This window comes from Lathyrus oleraceus, chromosome 5 (assembly GCF_024323335.1).
Source record: "Lathyrus oleraceus cultivar Zhongwan6 chromosome 5, CAAS_Psat_ZW6_1.0, whole genome shotgun sequence".
Classification (NCBI taxonomy): Eukaryota; Viridiplantae; Streptophyta; class Magnoliopsida; order Fabales; family Fabaceae; genus Lathyrus; species Lathyrus oleraceus.
In genome coordinates, this window is record NC_066583.1 from 67,834,975 (window position 1) to 67,855,751 (window position 20,777).

Sequence of the window (20,777 nt, forward strand, 5' to 3'; positions counted from 1 at the left end):
CTCTTTGGACCAGTGAAAACTGCTTCTGTCAATGGAAAGAAATATGGTTTTCTCATTTTTGATGCATATAGAAGATGGACATGGGTAAAATTCATAAGAGACCAATATGACTCTGTAAGACCCCAATTTGACCCCTAAGATCTCCCATGCCATCTCATAGCTTTGCATTGGCATTAGGATCACACCTTGGTATTCTCCTCACCTATCATTCATTGGGTTTGCATTGGGAGAGATCACCAATATTTATGATTGTATCATACTTTATTTTCTTTGTGTACAGAGTAAAATACAAAAATATGTCTAGTATAGCTTTGTTTCTTTTGTAGGTAGTGTGTGCGTCAATTTGTTCCCCACCAAGCTTGCAACTAGGGTTTGAGACCCTCAATGCAAAAGATCAAGCAAGAAAAGGTACATATTGATTCTAAACATCATATATGGATCCCCATGTTATTTATTTTCCATTTTGTTCAAGAGTTCATCAAGAGTTTGGAGCTTGTTTTTCAAGGAAGCCCTAATTCATCTAGGTATCATGTGTGCCTTCCTTAGCAAGTTTCTTCAACAATTGGTCAAAGATATCAAGGGATACTTCATTTTACATCACCATAAGCATATGTGATCCTCTATGATCCCCTAATAGTAAATAAACTTCAAGTATGTAAGTTGATTCAAGGAAGTTGACCAGAAAAGTAAACTTGTCAAATCTAGGGTTTCCTAGACCCTATCTCCTACAACCTTTGTCATATGAAAATAATTCCAAGAGAAATGTTACTAATTATGACATTCCAAATATCTTTCATGTTGGACTTAAGAGCTAATTTGGATTGTAAAGTCATTTTTTATGGTGAAAGATTATAGGTCATTTTTCTGTACCCTAGATAGAAGGTCAACTTCCAAGAACCATAACTTCCTCATTTTTTATGATATGAAGATGATCCAAGTTTCATGATTAATTTAAATATGTCTTATTTAACTTTGTATCTTTAAGAAAGATCAAATTTTACTTTAAAAGTCATGTTCCATGAGAAAACATTATAGGTCCATTTTGGTCCTCATCGCTGAACAAGCAAATTTCCTCAACTTCTAAAATCCATAACTCCATCATCCATGCTCCGAAGGCTGACAAAGTTGTGATAAAATTGAGATAGACACAACTTTGTATAAGGATCTAAGTTCATTTGAATCTCACATCAAAAGTTATTCAAGGTGGAAAGAGAGGTCATTTGGCTTTTAACTTAGAAACATTTCTAAGTATGTTTGATACCTCCATCTTCAAGGCCAACTTTGTCCATTTTCCAAGTTTAAGACCCCAATTTTGACCCTAAGTTCCCTCATGCAACTTCATCATAAGCATTAGCATTGGGATCATACCTTAGCATCCTCTTTACCCCTCTTTCATTGGGTTTGCTTTGGGAGATATCACCAAGCACCATGTGATTGTATCATACTTGTATTTTATCATTTTACTAACCAAAATACAAAAATATGTCTTTGCATTTGCCTAACTCCTTTGTAGGTAGGGCATGATCTCCATTGATCTATCAAGTTCATATCTAGGGTTTGAGACCCTCATGACAAAGAGCCCAACCATGAATTGACAAATAATGGTTAAGAGCATCATATATGCGTTCCATTGATTCCTACATGTTATATTGATCAAGTTTTCTATAAGAGTTTGGAAGTGATTTGCCTTGGAAACCCTAGTTTGAATGGGTATCTTGAGTAACTTCTCCAACAAGCTATCTCACCAATTGATCAAAGATCTTAAGGGACACTTAAAAATTCATCATCTTATGCATATATTATCTACCATGAGCCAAGAAAGTCCAAAGAATTGAAGGTTAGCAAGTTGGTTGATGGTGGTTGGCCAGATGAATTCATCTGATCAAAACTGGGTCTCCCTAGACCCTATCTCCTACACTTTTCACCATATGAAAATGATTCCAAGATCAAAGTTACTTTAAATGACATTCCAAACAACATTCATGTTGAGACCTAGAGCTAGTTTTTCTTGGAAAATCATTTTCTATGTTGAAACATTATAGGTCATTTTGTCTAAACCCTAATTTGAAAGTCAACTTCCCAAGACCATAACTTGCTCAATTTTTATGATATGAAATATTTTCAAGTTTCACAAACAAATTCAAGATTTCTACTTCAACTTTTATGTCTGGAGTAAGATCTAATTCAACTTTTATGAGCATGTGATATGAGGTTACGTTATAGGTCATTTTTGACCTATACCATTGAACAAGTGATTTTTCCAAACTTCAAAAATGCATAACTCTATCATTCCAAATCCAAATGACATGAAGTTTGTGACCATTTTTAAGGTATTTGAAATATCTACAACTTTTATGAATAGACTTTTCTCATTTGAAGCTCACATAAAAAGTTAAGCAAGGTGTAATATTGAGATATATGGCTTGACACTTAGAAAAAATTTCAACATGTTGAAATTTCCAAACTTCCACCTCAAACTTATCCATGTTCCAAGCTCCAAATGAAAAAGTGTTCAACATCAAACTTGTTCCCCTTAATCCAAGCTTTCCAAAGAACCCAAGTTCATGCATTTTGGATGAGGTTTGTTAGGTCTGCGCATGGCTTTAACAGGGATGCATAATTGGAAAGAATCAAACTTCAAAGCTTCAGTCCACTTTGCCTTGCCAATCAAGCTTCCATTCAGACTTCATTTGGAATCATTTTGGACCTTTTTGCATTGCATCATGGGCCTGTACATGCCCATGCATTCGTGCCATCAACATTGCTAAAATTGGACAAAATTGGAAGTGTGCAAAGTTCATTCATTCATGCTATAAATACATGACCTCTATGCTCATTTGAATCACACCTTGCACGCCAACTTTGCCCCCCATTGAAACCCTCTCATTCCAAAGGAAAACCTGATAAATTTTAGTTTGAAATTTAAGTTTGAATCTCAACTGTTGGAGATTCAAAAACTCTAGGATCCAAAGCCTTGCAGGCTCTCTAATCACTTCCTGCTAGCTTCTCAAGTGTGATCGGATCGTGTTTGAAGCAAGCAACATCAAGAACTGCATAGCATTGAAGGTAACTTTCAGAAAACTTCATCTCTTCGATTCTCTCTCAATTCTACTCAATTCTCTTTGATCTTTGATTGTCTGAAGTCCTACCAATGTAGGCAAGAAGATTGGGTAGCTTAGAGGTCAAATCGAAGCAACTCAGTTGACACACCTCAAAATTCAACTCCTCATATCTTTCTATATATGTGGAGTTAGTTAAAATTGAGGTCAGATTCATGCTCTACGCCATTTTTTCTTCCAGATCATGTCCTCCTTTTTTATTTTAGTGATGGTTGAGGGTGGACCAGTCCGGTGAGGTCCACCGGAGAAGAAGACCGGAGCTACAGCTCTGACCGTGCGTTGGCACGTCTCCCAGCCACATGATCTTACCATTTCGTTTTAATCTGAGACGTTAATTTTGATTACCACGTGTGTGGCGCGCTGACTAGGTTCCATCATAGAACGTGCGTTCTAGGCCACTTGATCTGCCACCTCAATTAATGAGGGAGATCAAGTGGTTCACGTTTTTTGCTATTTTCTGATTTTCTTTTTAATCCTTTGATTTTCATTAATTCATATTAATTTTGATATTGATCCAAAAAATATGAGACTTTTCATCAAAAAAATTCAAATAATTTCCTCTTTCGTATTCTGAATTAAAATTATTTTTTGGATCATTATTAATATTTTTCATGATTTAATTGATTTTGTGATTATTTTTAATTATTTAAAAATACTTTTAAGTCTTTAAAAATTCTAAAAAAAATTCTCCAAGGTCCTTTGACTTTGTTTGACCTATGATAAATCTCATGGCCATTTATTTGGTGTTTGGATGAGGTTTTAGGAATCTGACAAACCATATTTTATTTAAATGCATTATTTTAGGATTTTTAATTGAATAAATGCCAAATAATTTCGTTGACCAATTGTGATGACTTGTTTATGTTTGACTATTGTTGTTGGGCCTTGGTCAAGGTTGATTTGACTTTGTCAAGTTAATATCATTGGATTTAGGGGATTGATGGAATGTACATTCCATCTCCCAAAATGAATGGATGCTATTAATTTGGTAAAAGTCCTCCTTTGACCAATTTGAGTTTTGATCCATTCCCCTCCCTCTTCATCTCATTCCCCTTCTTTATGCATCCATTTCATTTGGTCTATGATATCTCAAAGTTCTAAGGCTAGCTGATGGAAAAATCAACATAAGTATGGATGAGATTAGGCCACCTCTTTTGCATATTCTTTTTGTGTGTGGTATGTTTCATGAGCATAGTCCATTATACTATGTCTCTAACATGCTAACACCAAAATTCTATTTCCCAGCCTCAAATAGTTGTGACTTCTACATAAGTCCAATTACGATTGCTTAACATAGCGCTTAATTTGTGACACAAAAGGCATAGCATTCTAGTTAGTGAGATGGTAAGTCTCCCCTCTTTCATGGTATTGTATGGAAACTTGGCATTTTCTCCTTCCTTTCGAAGATGTCTTGGCTCAAGGATCCATGCTTGTGACAAGTGGGTTGAGTGTTCTCCAAAGAATGTCTTAAAATGAAAAGCAAAAGCAAAACAATACTAACTTCTAATTCATTAACAACTAGCTTTTAATTTCAAGCCATTTACTTTATTGTCATTTAATTTTAGCCTTTATTCATTTTCCATTATTCATACCATTCTAATTGTTTATGTTAATGCAATTTTCACTTTGTCCATTTGGACCATATTGTGTGACATATCTTGTTTGTGTATACTTTGCTTGTTTGTTTTGTCTTTGACCATTAAGTTACATAATAACAGCAAAAACCCTAAAAAAATTGTGTGGACTGTTGGCTTGATCTTGGACAAATGGACTTAGATTTTAGGCAACATTCCTATGTAAAAGGACTTGGCCAATTCCAACTTTCCGTGAAACCAAGTGCTTGAAATTTGAAACTTCATCTAATACATCATTCAAGATCCCTTTGAGTTCATCTACAACGTGATCATTGTGAAGCTATCAATTTGAATCTGTGACTTATGGAATTCATCTGTTATATGGGTTAATTTGAAAGAAGATCATGGAATGGCTAAAGCTTGGATGTGGCCATCTTTATTTGATGCCTTTGCTCTTCAAGATAATATAATTGTGCATTTGTGTGTTGCTTGATTCTAAATGTCCAAGGGAATTCTGGGTTTCTATTGACATTCTTGTCTATTGGATTGCTACCCATTTGGTCAAATCTTTTCAACTCTTAACTTTTAATTTTGTGCATGTAGCGGGGTATTCGTTACCATTGGAGATATTGACTAAATCCAAGGTAAATCATACAAAGTCGAGTCGCCACCGCACTTCTATTTATCCAAAGGAATGGTTAGAAAGCGAACAAAAACCTACAAGTTTTAACAAAAACTAATAAAAGAAATAGAGATCTGGGTAAGGGGGTTGGTTATGCAATGGGAAGGTGTTAGGCACCCAAAACATCCTAGGTACTCCTAGGGAGCCCTTTATAATAATCATGTGGTCCTCATCCCAAGAAAATACTTCATCTCTTGCACAAAGGATCTTCTTGAAGCTCTTGACCTGGTGATTGCTTAAGCTACAAACAAAAGATGTTAGTGACATATTTTTGTGCTTTTGGTTAGGAAACAAAATGAGAAAAGCAATGATATACAATTCAAGCATGCTTGGTGATCTCAAACCACTCACAAGAGATCCCCACCCAAAGGGAGAGGGAGCCAAGATGCTCAATGATCCTTGAGGCTATGCAATGCAATGCTATGCTGCCATGAGGGATCTTAGGGACAAAATTGGGGTCTTACAGATGCCCCTATTTAAGGTCATTCTAGCCGGAGAAGTGAAGGTTAAAATCTTCGTCTCGAATAGGTAGAATGGGCTTAAATAATAACAAAGAGACAAATTTTGGTCCCTAAGAGACATCATAATGCAAATGTATGTATGCAAAACAAACAAACTCTGTGGGGATATGTGTCCACAAAGAAGAAAAGACTTCCGGAGAAATTGACAATCCATAGGATTAATACACTCACTAGGGAAGGACTCTACCGGGGACTCTTATGGGGATAGAAAAGAAATGCGTGAGCAGGTCACGACTCAAAGCTGGGGAAAAGAGTCTCCAAAAAGAATAAATCCATTGGAAAGACTCGAACTGACTCAAAGTCACATGTATTGGGGAATATGCCAATACAGCAAAACTATCCGCAATGGATACCTCGGATAAAAAATCCGGACTCAGGCTGGGGAAAGATTTGAACAAAATATCCCTGCCGGGGAAAATGCATGTATTGGGGAATATGCCAATACAGCGAAACTATCCGCAATGGATACTTCGGATAAAAATCCAGACTCAGGCTGAGGAAAATTTTTTGAACAAAATATCCCTGCCGGGGAAAATGCATGTATTGGGGAATATGCCAATACAGCGAAACTATCCGCAATGGATACTTCGGATAAAAATCCGGACAAAGACAATCCACTAAGGGACTTCGCTGGGGATGTCCAAAAGGACTCTCCTGGGGGAGCAGCGGGATGAGGTGTTACCGGTTACTGGGTAACAAGCTCAATGAGACATGTGATCTGATCACCGGTATAAGGGTGAAAGAACAACAAGCTCGGGAAGAATGAATATCTAAGACCGGTATAAAGGGTGAGAGATATCAAAACTTCAAAACATCTGAGGAAGACCTAAAAAAGGTATATTTCAACTCAGGAACTCTGACTCCACAGGGGACAAAAGTCATAATAGGGAGCAGAAAGGAAGGAACACCAGGGATACCGGTTACTGGGCATATAATAGGTGACCAACCAAGGCGTGAATTGGGGAATATTCCCAAAACACTCATCATCCAAAAAGAGGGCAAAACACAAACTCGATTATAGGACGGATATTCGATTCCGCAAATGGGATACGAATCTTACTCGACTGGGAAGAACAAAAGGCTTCAACCAAAGAGCGCATGAGATATATTATCTATTGCCGTCAGAACGTAGATAATATACTCGCATGGAAGATTATCCACAACCGGTTACTGGGTTAATAAAGGATAAATCAACCAAAGCGTGAATTGGGGTATATTCCCAAGACACTCATCATCCAAAAGAGGGCTAAAAGCATACTCGATTACAGGATGGACATTCGATTCCGCAAAGGGAATACGAATCTTACTCGAATGGGGAAGGACAGAAGGCTTCGACCAACGAGCGCATGAGATATATTATCTATTGCCGTCAAAACGTAGATAATATACTCGCATGGAAGATTATCCACAACCGGTTACTGGGTTAATAAAGGATAAATCAACCGACAGAGAAAGGCATCGGGATACCAAAACTAGGTATATAATGATGACCAAACAAGGGGAGCAACAAACATCACCGGCAAACGGTAAATGAAAGAGGACCCGCTGGGGATAAAATTGCTTAATCAGAGCAATTATCCAAAAGAATGAGGGAATATCAATACCGAATATTGGATAATGATAACCGTCAAAGAGGGGATTACATCTACCGGATACTGGGTAGAAAACCACAGAAGAGTAACCGCCATCAACTAGGATGAACAACAATGGTTAACTCTGCAAAGGGGGGAAAATAGGGTTTACAACTACCGGTATAAGGGTAGAAAACCACAAACTCCGCTGAGGATAAGGTGAATAATTATTGATTACTGAGCAATTATTCATTTATCACAGGGAAACACCCGAGACAGTCACAAGAGGCCAATTTAGGATCAAACCAAAGAGGCAAACTGAATCGAGACTCATCCTAATGAGGATATAACTCAATAGGGGAACCCATCCCAATATATGTGTTGGGAAGGAACAGAAACAACCATCATCCATGAGGATATATCTCAGTGGGGAATATGGGAGAAAGGATAGACGCTTTCTGCTTATGGGGCTGACTCTATATGGAGAGATCAGACACACATAATCTGCTTGGGGAGATATATATCACCAAATAGCATGAGACAAATAAACAATGATATATGGCAAAGAATGCAACATGAATATCTGAATGTTATAAATATGCATGTATATGCATGATTTATGTTTAATGAATGCTGACAAGCAGACATATCTAACACACACAGGTCCAGGAATCAACCACCCGGTACTACATCTCAAGAGAGAAAGCCAGGATCACCGGAGAATATCCAATCTGCCGGGGATCAGAGATACCAGGAAACCATAATATCTCTGCAGGGGATGAATCATCAGTCTCAGCTGGGAAACGAAGTTCAGTGCACAGGTAGAATCTGCCATACAAGCAACTCTACTGGGGAATCCATCTGAGGGAGATAAGAGGAATCTGGTGATCCGACACCAAGTACCAAACTCACCAAGGAGATCACACCTCCTGAGGAGAACAAATCGCTTTTCCGCTGAAGGGGAGAGTGGTGAACATCTCAACAAGCATACTACTCGGGGATGAACCATCACAGATAAAATCCACCACACCAACAACTCTACTGGGGATTTATCCGAGGAAATGAAGGAATACTGGGGATCAACCACCAAATACCGAACCTTCCAAAGAGGACACATCTGCTGAGGAGGGAAGACCACTGCTCTGCTGAAGGGAGGGGAGGTGAATAACCTCCACAAGCACTCCACTCGGTGGGATAAACCACAACACATATTCTGGAGAACAAGGATACAGTCATGCCAGGAATATGAACAAATGTCTTACCCTGTTGGAAATCATGCCACCCTTGGGAGAGCACTGAGGATTCCTTAAGTATCCTTTCATCATTGTGAATGTTCACTTTGTTTAAAAACAATTTGTGAAAAATTTGTTTATTCGTTTAAAACAATGATATTTTCTCAATTAAAACATGTAAAACATTTGTTGAATAGAAACAAATAAGAATGCAAATAATTGGATAAAAGGCTCAAATTCGTTTGATGGAATGGTAGCCTGCAAATGGCAAGACTCCATAGATATTTTCAAGTTTGAAATTGGTGATATATATTGGAAAAGGGCTACATTGAACACAATGACCATTTCTCCACCAATTCTGAATTCAATGTATTCGAAGCTTTGGTTGACGACGAATGAACAAGAATCTCTGACGGATGACAGTTGTAGAACACAGTCTTGTCAGGATGCAGTTACTTGCCAAATCCCTAATTTTTGCCTAGATTGCCCCAGGATGAGATACTCAATCTAGCGGGATGCATATATTCATTTTTTATGTCTCTAACTTTTGCCTGGATCGCCCTTTCGGGTTTTCAATCCACCGAGACGCTCATTTTTGCCTAAGCCACCCTTTCGGGTTTTCAACTTAGCGAGCTATTCTGTTTTTATTTTAGGCGAAGTATTTCTTGACTGCATCTGAATTCATAGGACGAGTGAAATCCTCCCCATCCATAGTGGTAAGCATCAAAGCACCGCCTGAAAAGGCTCTCTTAACAACATATGGACCTTCATAGTTTGGAGTCCACTTGCCCCTGGAATCGAGCGCGAAAGACAAGACTTTCTTGAGCACAAGGTCACCTTCTCGGAACACACGAGGCTTGACCTTCTTATCAAAAGCTTTCTTCATTCTCTGCTGATACAACTGACCATGACACATGGCAGTCAATCTTTTCTCTTCTATCAAATTCAGTTGGTCATAGCGACTCTGAACCCATTCAGCATCAGTCAACCTGGCCTCCATCAAGACTCTCATTGATGGGATCTCCACCTCTACTGGGAGTATGGCCTCCATGCCATAAACAAGAGAGAGAAGGGGTTGCCCCTGTTGAAGTGCGGACAGATGTACGATATCCATGCAAAGCAAATGGCAGCATCTCATGCCAATCTTTGTACGTAACAACCATCTTCTGGATAATCTTCTTGATATTCTTATTAGCAGCTTCAACAGCCCCATTCATCTTGGGTCTGTAAGGAGAAGAATTATGATGTGCTATCTTGAACTCATTACACAGCTCTTTCATCATCTTGTTGTTCAAGTTAGATCCATTATCAGTAATGATCTTATCAGGCACACCATAACGGCATATGAGTTGATTCTTGATAAACTTCACGACCACCTGCCTGGTCACATTTGCATATGATGTCGCTTCAACTCACTTAGTGAAGTAATCAATTGCTACGAGAATAAACCTGTGTCCATTAGACGCGTTCGGCTCTATCATGCCAATCATGTCAATTCCCCACATAGATAAAGGCCATGGTGATGAAATCAGATTCAGAAGTGTCGGGGGAATATGAATCTTATCCGCATAAATCTGACACTTATGGCATTTCTTCACGTATTTGCGGCAGTCAAACTCCATTGTCAGCCAATAGTAGCCTGCTCTCAACATCTTTCTAGCCATGGCATGTCCATTGGAATGAGTACCAAATGAACCCTCATGGACCTCAGTCATCAACAGGTCTGCTTCGTGTCTATCCACGCATCTGAGCAAAACCATGTCAAAGTTTCTCTTATAAAGCACATCACCATTGAGGTAGAAACTGCCAGATAATCTCCTCAAAGTCTTTCTATCTTTCACAGAACAAGGTAATCATAGCTCGTTGATACGTGGCTCCGGCGTTCTTCAAACCGAAGGGCATCACTCGATAACAGAATGTTCCCCGAGGTGTGATGAATGTTGTCTTCTCCATATCCTCGGGTGCCATTTTAATCTGATTATATCCGGAAAATCCGTCCATAAATGAGAAGACTTTGAATTTAGCTGTATTATCTACCAACATATCAATATGTGGTAGAGGGAAATCATCTTTCGGACTAGCTTTATTCAAATCTCTATAGTCCACACACATCCGGACTTTTCCATCTTTCTTAGGCACGGGCACAATATTGGCCACCCATTGAGGATATGTAGAAGTCACCAGAAACCCCGCATCAATTTGCTTCTGAACTTCTTCTTTGATCTTCACTGCCATATCAAGATGAGTTCTTCTGAGCTTCTGCTTCACAAGCACGCACTCAGGTTTCAAAGGTAGGAAATGTTGCATAATATCAGTATCTAGACCAGGCATGTCTTCATATGACCAGACAAAGATATCGACATATTCTCGTAGCAATTCAACAACCCCTTCTTAATAGATTTTTCCAGAAGTGCCCCAATCTTCACTTCTCGCACACAATCCTCAGACCCCAAGTTGACTGTTTCCAGATTCTCAAGATGCGGCTGAATGATCTTCTCTTCATGCTCAAGTAGACGGGTAATCTCATCAGGAATCTCTTCAACATCATCTTCCTCTGCCTCAAATACAGGGAACTCAAAATTGGGAGATGGCGTTGGATCATTATGTTCAATGGGTTTAGAAATTAACCTGCATAATGATTTTGGATATGAAAAGCTTTAGAAATCAAACAAGGCAAATCATTATGCAGATGAAAAGATTGATTTTATTCTATTTTTAGGGTTTTATGTGATCACCAATTTCATGCAAAAAGCAAAAAGGGAAAATAATTGGAAAAACAAACATTTAACATGAATTTATTGAATGAAAATATCATTGTATTTATGTTGCCAACAATGTCATCACTTCTCCTTTTGGCATGGGAGAAGGGTTTTTTTAACAAAGTGATCATTATGTTGACTTATGGATAACCATAGGAATATCCACATCGACCCAATTGTTGCAGATCCCACCAGGGATAACAAAATTGTCAGAATCTTTTGTATCTTCTTCTCCCAGAATATTTGTTGGGGTTTCTCCCCAGCAGAGTCGCCACTTTTCTGTAGCGGGGTATTCGTTACCATTGGAGATATTGACTAAATCCAAGGTAAATCATACAAAGTCGAGTCGCCACCGCACTTCTATTTATCCAAAGGAATGGTTAGAAAGCGAACAAAAACATAAAAGTTTTAACAAAAACTAATAAAAGAAACAGAGATCTAGGTAAGGGGGTTGGTTATGCAATGGGAAGGTGTTAGGCACCCAAAACATCCTAGGTACTCCTAGGGAGCCCTTTATAATAATCATGTGGTCCTCATCCCAAGAAAATACTTCATCTCTTGCACAAAGGATCTTCTTGAAGCTCTTGACCTGGTGATTGCTCAAGCTACAAACAAAAGATGTTAGTGACATATTTTTGTGCTTTTGGTTAGTAAACAAAATGAGAAAAGCAATGATATACAATTCAAGCATGCTTGGTGATCTCAAACCACTCACAAGAGATCCCCACCCAAAGGGAGAGGGAGCCAAGATGCTTAATGATCCTTGAGGCTATGCAATGCAATGCTATGCTGCCATGAGGGATCTTAGGGACAAAATTGGGGTCTTACAGTGCATAGGATTAGTCTCTTCATCTTCTCCACATTTCTTTAATTTCAAAAATCTCTCCCTCCCTTTTCAAAATCTTCTTTGACTGAACTTATTTTGTTCTAAACTTTGACCACTTTGCAAAAAGATAGAAACTTTGGCCTTATGCCATTGTATTTTCAAACTTCTTTTCTTAAATCAAACTTGTAAATAAACTTAACTATACTTGACTTAAACTTTTAAAAAAGCCAAAAAGAACTAACTCATTCAAACCATTTTTAGGCCCTTGTGCCTTTCAAACTTAACTTTTGTTAAAAGCAACGCATCCATTTTGAAATTTGTATCACGAACTACGAGATTTTGATCCCTCATTTTTATGTTGGTACATAGGCACAAGTCTGAAGGTCTTATCAAACATAAAAAATATAATTAATGAATTCTTTTCTCATCCCCCCATTATATTTGTTTGTAAACATCATTTTTGTACCAAAGACTTATGCACACAAAAAGGGCTCCCTAGGAGTATCTAGGACACTTTGGGTGCTAACACCTTCCCTCTGTGTAACCAACCCCCTTACCTGTAATCTCTGACATTTTATTAGTTTTGATTTAAAAACTTCTTACTTTTGGGTTTTGTTTGCACTCTTTCCCTTTTCCCTTGGAAACAATAAAAGCGCGGTGGCGACTCTTGTTATTTGATGTCTAGCTTATCCATAGCTTGATGATCATTAATTTATCGCTACAGAAATTAAGTTGCGACTCTGCTGGGGAGTAGTCTCCAGTGGGTTTAGCCTAATTTTTGTGTGTATAAATTTGTATATATGTGATGTTTGTATATATGTATGTGTGATATAATTTGCTTGTTGTGCTTGGTGATCTCTGAGTAGTGAGATAAGTTCTAACCCGAACTTGAGTGCAATTAAGATAGGAGGATGGTATAGTCATGTTCGACTTGTGTGGAGTAGTCCTTAACAAGTTGGCTTGAGATCCATCTGCTCAGTGGAGACTCCTTTTGGATTTGGAAATGTCACACAAGTATTTGTGGTTAGGCATTACTATCTCTAATTTGGGTCCGAGAAGCTGAGGACCGTAGAACATTTACCCCCTCTTGGCCTATTTTGGATGTAGTGCGGAAACTGTTCAAGTGTAGACTTGATAACAGTTGTTACGCGATACTACACTCAAAAGAGTTTCTCTTGAGAATATTATGGGTCGATGAGTCAATCATCTTAACCTGTAATATCCGATAGATGGAATTAAGACTTTGGGAACTTTTTAGAACATGATCTATAGGTTTTATCCTTAGTTCACTCCTTTGGGGTGGTTCTTACCCAGACTCCATGCTCGTGACTTACAATAAACCTTTGATTCTTGGTTGATCCAATCAAGTCTTGTCAATATGAATGGAACTTGGGTGTTGATAAGGTGTAATCCATAATCCACCAAAATGGATGATTGATCTTGACAATGAATTGATTCATCCCTTGACCATTGTTTTCCTTATGTGTGATCCCTTATTTGTGATTGTTACATTCATGCATTCATGCGCAACATAACATTCATCACACAAAATTTCAAGGAACTGAGGTATTATTTGCAAACATTTTCAGACCATGGATTGTGGACGAAGGAACACTAAGAAGTACAGTTTCAGATGTCCCGACTTGAAAGAGTTAAGGAAGCTAGCATCTTTTGTATTAGATCCCTTGGACTTCAAACAACGTCATGGGAAGCTTTTGTCCATCTTGTATGCTGATGTGGTTGAAGGACTCTTGAGTGTATTGGTGCAGTTCTATGATCCTCTCTACCGTTGTTTCACTTTCCCATATTTTCAGCTTGTTCATACCTTGGAGGAGTATTCTCATTTTTTGGGGATACCTGTTTCTAATAGAGTACCTTTTAGTGGATTGAAGAAGATTCCCTGATCTAATATTATTACTGAAGCTCTTCACTTGAAGAAGTCTGAGATATACGCTCATTGGGTAAATAAAGGAGGATTGTTTGGGTTGCCATCTGATTTCCTCATCAAGGAAGCTACTGCCTTTGCTCAAGCCGGTAGTGTGGATGTTTTTGAAGCTATCTTTGTGTTGCTCATTTATGGATTGGTGTTGTTCCCTGACATTGACGGTTTTGTTGACGTTAACGCCATTAGACTTTTCTTGATTGGGAATCATGTGCATACTCTAGATCTGAGCTTAATTTTGTGTTGGCTGAAGTCCAACTAATGTAGGCAACATGATTGAGTTGTTTTGGAGTTGATTCGAAGTAACTCAGGTTGGAACCTCCAATTTGATCTTCACTTTTCTAACTATAGAGTGAGAGATGGAACAAATGGAGGTGATATTCGTGATCCTTGTAATTTTTCCTTTAAAATGATATGATCCATGAATTTTTGGACAACTTTGTTGTGGCCAGTCTGGTGACCCTCACCGGAGAAGAAGACTGGTGCTAGGGCTTTCGTGGTGTTGTAGCAAAACCCTCACCCTTGGATCTCTCTTCCATATTTTAATTGGGCCCTTGTTTGTGATTACCATGTGTGTGCTTGCATTGACTGAGGAACACTATGGAGCGTGTTTTTGAGCATTAGATCTGCCACCTCAATTAATGAGAGAGATCTGATGGCTCTCATTTTTCCTTTTTATTTTATTTTTCTAAATTGTTTTTTAAATAGCTTTTTGTTTTAAAATTCACCATAAATTCATTTTTGATCCAAAAATTATGGGACCAACACCAAAAATTCACAAATATTTTCTTCTTCCCATTTGTGATTTAAAATTAATTTTTGAATTAAGTTTGATATTTTTGGTGAATTTTGTGTTTTTTAACTTGTTTTAATTAGTTTTTAATTACTTCTGACTTTTAAAAAATGCCAAAAAAATCAGTCAATGGTCTTTTGACCTTATTTGACCTATGATAAATCCCTTGGCCATTTATTTGGTGTTTTGAAGGGATTTTAGGTTTTTGATCTTTAAAACTTAATTTTCTTCATTTTTTTAAAATGTTTTAAAATTAATTTAATTGATTTAATGCTTTGATGAGCTTTTGTATTGATTTTTTGTTGACCTCACTTCTGTTTGGCCTTGGTCTTGGTTGAATTGGACCTTGACTTGGTCAATACCATTGGATTTAGGAGGTTGATGAAGTTGAAACTTCATCCCTCAAGATGAATAAATAGTATTGATCAAGTGATGTTCATACCTTGACCAATTTGGGATTCTCTTTCATTTCATTTCTCCATCTTCATCTTATTTCTTCCCCAATCATCTCTTGGCCAATGACTTCTTATGGATCATTAGCTAGTTGATTCATCAATGACCTTGTGTTAGATGAATCAACATATGCTTGATTGAGATAGCCATATCCCCTCTTATTTTTGTGTGTGGTATGCTTTAGGAGCTTGGTCTTGGATACCTTGTGTCTAGCATGCAATAAAACCAAAATTATTATTGACCGGCCTCAGATAGGTATGGCTTCTACATAAGCCTACTTATGATTGCTTAACATAACGCTAAATTTTCCTCGAGGCACCAATTAACATACTAACTTGACAACTAACATTTAATTTTCTTGTCAATAACGTTAATGCAATTTAAATTCTTGCACTTTATCATTCCTTGTCATTTACAGTCATTCAAATTATTTATGCTTCAGTCATTTGCTCTTTGCTCACTTGGGCCTATGTTTATGCTTCAGTTATTTTCATTTTTGCTCACTTGAGCCATTATATTTTGTTCTTGTGATATATTTGTGCTTGTGATCATATTTTGTTTATGGTCTTAGGACCTTAAAACACTTAATAAAAATAAAAACACTAAAAAACACATTGGTGGACTGTTGGATCTTTGCTTGTGACTTGATTTGGACCTATGGACTTAGAGTAGGCAACACTCCTGAGCTATGGAAGAAAAACTTGGCCAATGCCATTAATTTGTGACCAACAACATGGCCAATGCCATTCATTTCACACAAGCTTGAGACACTCCATTGAGTTTATCTGATACACTCTTTCTCTTTGTCTAAATTCTGATTTTTATCTTATTGTTATTATTTTATGCTTTCCCTTTGAGTATGTTTCAAGGGATTTTTCATCTGATACACATAAAGGACATTGAAGATTGCTTTCTTTGGAGTGCTAGCTCGAATGTTTGGTTATCTTTATTTGATACCATTGGGTTTCTTATTAATTGCTTGGATGATTACGGCTTTTTTGTTTGCTTGACAATCCAAAGGAAATGGGTTTCCATCTGACACTATTTTCTTGTGGATTCTCCCCTTCGATTAGATCTTTTCAACTCAAAACTCTTAATCTTGTATAGGATATCCTCTTCATCCCCACCTCCTTCTTCTTTAATTTCAAAATCTCCTTCTCATTTTCAAAACTTTTTTACTTGTTATTTTTCAACTTAGACTTGTTTTAATGAGTAGAAACATTGGCCTTATGCCATTGATTTTCAAACTACTTTCTTAATCAAATTTGTAAAAAGACTTAATCATATTGACTTTATTTTCAAAAAGACCAAAAAGAACTAATAACCTCATCTAATCATTTTGGTCACTTGGTTCATTTTTCCTTTTAAACTTTTCAAAAAGAAAGCATTTAGATTTGAGTTATCCTTAGTTGAGATGCAATTCTCCCATTCCATGATATGTTGAGTGTAAGACTTTCCATTTACTAGGGGTTAGAGGCATACTTATTGATTTAATCCAAGTTGCAGCCCTCCTTCTTAAATGTTGTAAAGCCCTCATTATCGGTGGATATTTGGTTGAGTATTCTCCCATTGATAAGAAAAGATCTTAAAGCTTTTATTAAAATCAATCCATCCATCTTTGAAATTTTTACCACGAACTACGAGGTTTTGATCCCTCATTTATGTTGGTACGTAGGCGTAACACCAAAAGTCTTATCAAACACAAAATGCAAATAATGAATTCTTTTCTCATTCCTTCATTCTATTTTTAAAACAAACATTTTTCAACCAAAACAAATGCATATAAAAAGGGCTCCCTAGGAGTACCTAGCACACTTTGGGTGATAATACCTTCCATCTGTGTAACCAACTCCCTTACATGTAATCTCTGACATTTTATTAGTTTTGATTTGAAAACTTCTTTTCTTTGGGTTTTGTTCGTACTTTCTCCCTTTTCCTTTCGAAATAATAAAAGTGTGGTGGAGACTCTGGTTTTATTGATGTTGAGTTAACCAATAGCTCATTGGCCATGAATTTACTACTACAGAAAAAAAGTGGCGACTCTGCTGGGGAGTAATCCCAAGTGGGTTAGACTACTTTTTGTGTCTATTATATTTGTTGATTATTGATGTTTGTATGTTTGTATATATTGTATGTGTGATATTTTCTGTTTGTTGTACTTGGTGATCTCTGTGTTGTGAGATAAGTTCTATATCCAAAATTGAGTGCAATCTAAGATACGATGATGGGTATAGTCAATGTTGGATTTGATGGAATCATTCCTGAAAGAGTTGACTTGAGATCCCCCACTCAGTGGAGACCCCTTTCGGGTTACTGGTGCCACACGAGTAAGTCGTGGATATGCATTACTTTCTCTGACCTAGGAGTCCGAGAAGTTAAGAACCATAGAACATTTAACCTTACTTGACCTATTTAGAACGTAGTGCAAATACTATTCAAGTGTAGAGATGATAAAAGTTATTACGCGATACTACACTCAAACGAGTTTCTTTTGAGAATACTATGGGTTGATGAGTCAGTCATCCAAATCTATAGCATCCGATAGATGGGATCACGACTCTGGGAACTTTTTAGAACATTCTCTACAGTTTTTAACCTTAGTACACTCCTTTGGGATGGTTCTTAACATGACTCCATGCTCATGACTTGCAACAAATCCATTGACTATTGGTTGATCCGATCAGTTACCATCAATATCAATGGATCTTGGATCTTGATAAGGTGAAAAACCTAATCCACCAAAATGGATGATTGATCTTGACGATGACTTGATCCATCCCTTGACCTTTGTTTGTGTTTGTCTTGTGTGTGATTGTTGTATTCATGCATACATGCACATCATAACATTCATCACAAAAATAAATTTCAAGGAACTAAGGTCGTGTTTGCAAATATTTTCAGACCATGATTATGGACGAAGGAACATTAAGAAATATAGTTTCAGATGTCCAAATTTGAAAGAGTTAAGGAAGCTATCATCCTTTGTAGTTGATGCTTTTGATTTTAAAGAACGTCATGGGAAGATTTTGTCTGTGTTGTCTACCAAAGTTATTGAAGGACTCTTTAGCGTGTTGGTTCAGTTCTATGATCCTCTCCATCGGTGCTTCACCTTTCCCGATTATCAGCTTATGCCTGTGTTGGAGGAGTATGCTTATCTCTTGAGTATACCCGTATCTGACAAGGTTCCTTTTAGTGGATTAGAGGAGATTCTAAAATCTCAAGTCATAGCTGATGCTCTTCATTTGAGGAAGTCTGAGATTGATGCAAATATGACGAAGAAAGGAGGTATCTGAGGTCTGAATTCTGAGTTTCTAATTGGGAAAGCTACCATTTTTGCTCAAGTCGGTAGTATGGACACCTTCGAGGCTATCTTCGTATTTCTTATCTATGGTCTAGCATTGTTCCCTAACATTGATAACTTTATTGATGTTAATTACATTAGAATCTTCTTGATTAGGAATCATGTTCCAACTCTATTGGGTGACATGTACTTCTCCCTACATCTAAGGAATTCTAAGGGTAGTGGAACCATTGTGTGTTGCATCCCTCTTCTATACAAGTGGTTTATTTCACACTTTCCTCAGACACCAATCTTCCTATAGAATAAGCAATGTCTACGGTGGTCCCAGAGACTTATGTCTCTCACTAATGATGATATTACTTGGTATAATTATGTGTATGATGGATTGAAGATTATTTATGGTTCTGGTGAATTCTGTAATGTGCCTCTCATTGGTACACAAGGAGGAATCAACTTCAACCCTGGTTTGGCTCGTCGTCAACTTGGGTTCCTCTTGAAGGATATACCTAATAACATTAAGTTAGAAGGTCTGTTCTATCAAGAGGGTAAAGATCCCCAAAACTTGAAAGGTAATATGGTGCGTGCTTGGCATATTTTCCATAGGAAGGGAAGAGCCGAGCTTGGATTGTGCAATTGCGTAGCTTTGGAACCTTACACTAGTTAGATGAAGAAGAGAGCCTTAGAGCTTAAGATGTTGTATGCTTTCAAATACCTATGTCTATGGTTGTGGTTGAGCCATCAACTCTCCCTAACCAATACATAGAGGAGTTGTAAGACGCACTAGCTAAGATGAAGTAAGAGAAGGACCTTTGGGAAGAACGATTACATGCTTTGAATCGAAAGCAAGTAGAGTTGTAACTTGAGATGAAAGACAAGGATGCACTCATTGAGATCCTCTAAGATCGTGCAGTTAAGAGAGAGAAAGAGGGCTAGAGGATTTATTTTCCTCTAGTATCCCTCAGTCTTTTGGTGCTTGGAAGAAGATCATCGATTAACTCGTCACCAAGAAAGCTCATATGAACACCGCCTACGAATCAGAGATCAGACGCATTCGAGGGAAGTACATGCCCATAGCCAGTTCATCTGATGCAGTTGCTAGGGATCCTTAGGATGCTATTTTCCTTTTCTCTTGTATTTGTATTTTAGTTTCTTGACTTGTACTTAGTGTAATCCTTCCAAATATTATGATTAAAGATGAGATTTTATGGTCAATTCAAATTGTTATTATTGATTATTATTGTTGAAATATTTGAAAATAAGACTTTGTATGTTCCTTACAAATAATAAAATAAAAAACATTGCATTCATGCATCATTTGCATCGCAGGTTTCTTGCATTCTAGCCCTTCGGCCAGGTGTCTCGTGGTCTTCATCTTTGTATCAGTCAAGTTGATGCATCAGTATAACACTCGTGTTAATCATCAATGCAAGATGGATCAACTAGAGAAAGAAAATAGTGAACTCAAGGAAGAGGTTGCAAGACTTACTACTCTTATGGAATCTCTCTTCGCAACTCAGAGTCAGGCGGCTTAAGTTCCTGCAACTCCATAACTACAGACATTTATCTCCGAGATTACCTCAACGCCCGTGTTTGTGGCCCTGGTCAACCAGCCAACACACTTTATTCTTGCCGGATTCCCTTGGGGAATGCCTCAAAACTATGTGCCTAGGGGTTATTCTCCTACCATTGCTCCTATGTCGACATCTCGCCTAGTCATGTCTACTCATTCTCCTGTTGTGCATGCCATGCCTCGTGTTGAAGAGACTATCTACCATTATGAGCCGTCTGAAGGTCCAAATATGTATGAAAATATGGATGAAATGAAGGATCAGTTTCAACAACGGAAGAAGGAAATGAAGACCCTGAGGGGAAAAGATTTGTTTGGGAAGAGCATTTTTTAGCTCTGCTTGGTGCCCAATATGAAGATCCCTGTTAAGTTCAAGGTCCCTAACTTTGAGAAATACAAGGGGAACACTTGTGCTATAAGCCATCTTGTGATGTATG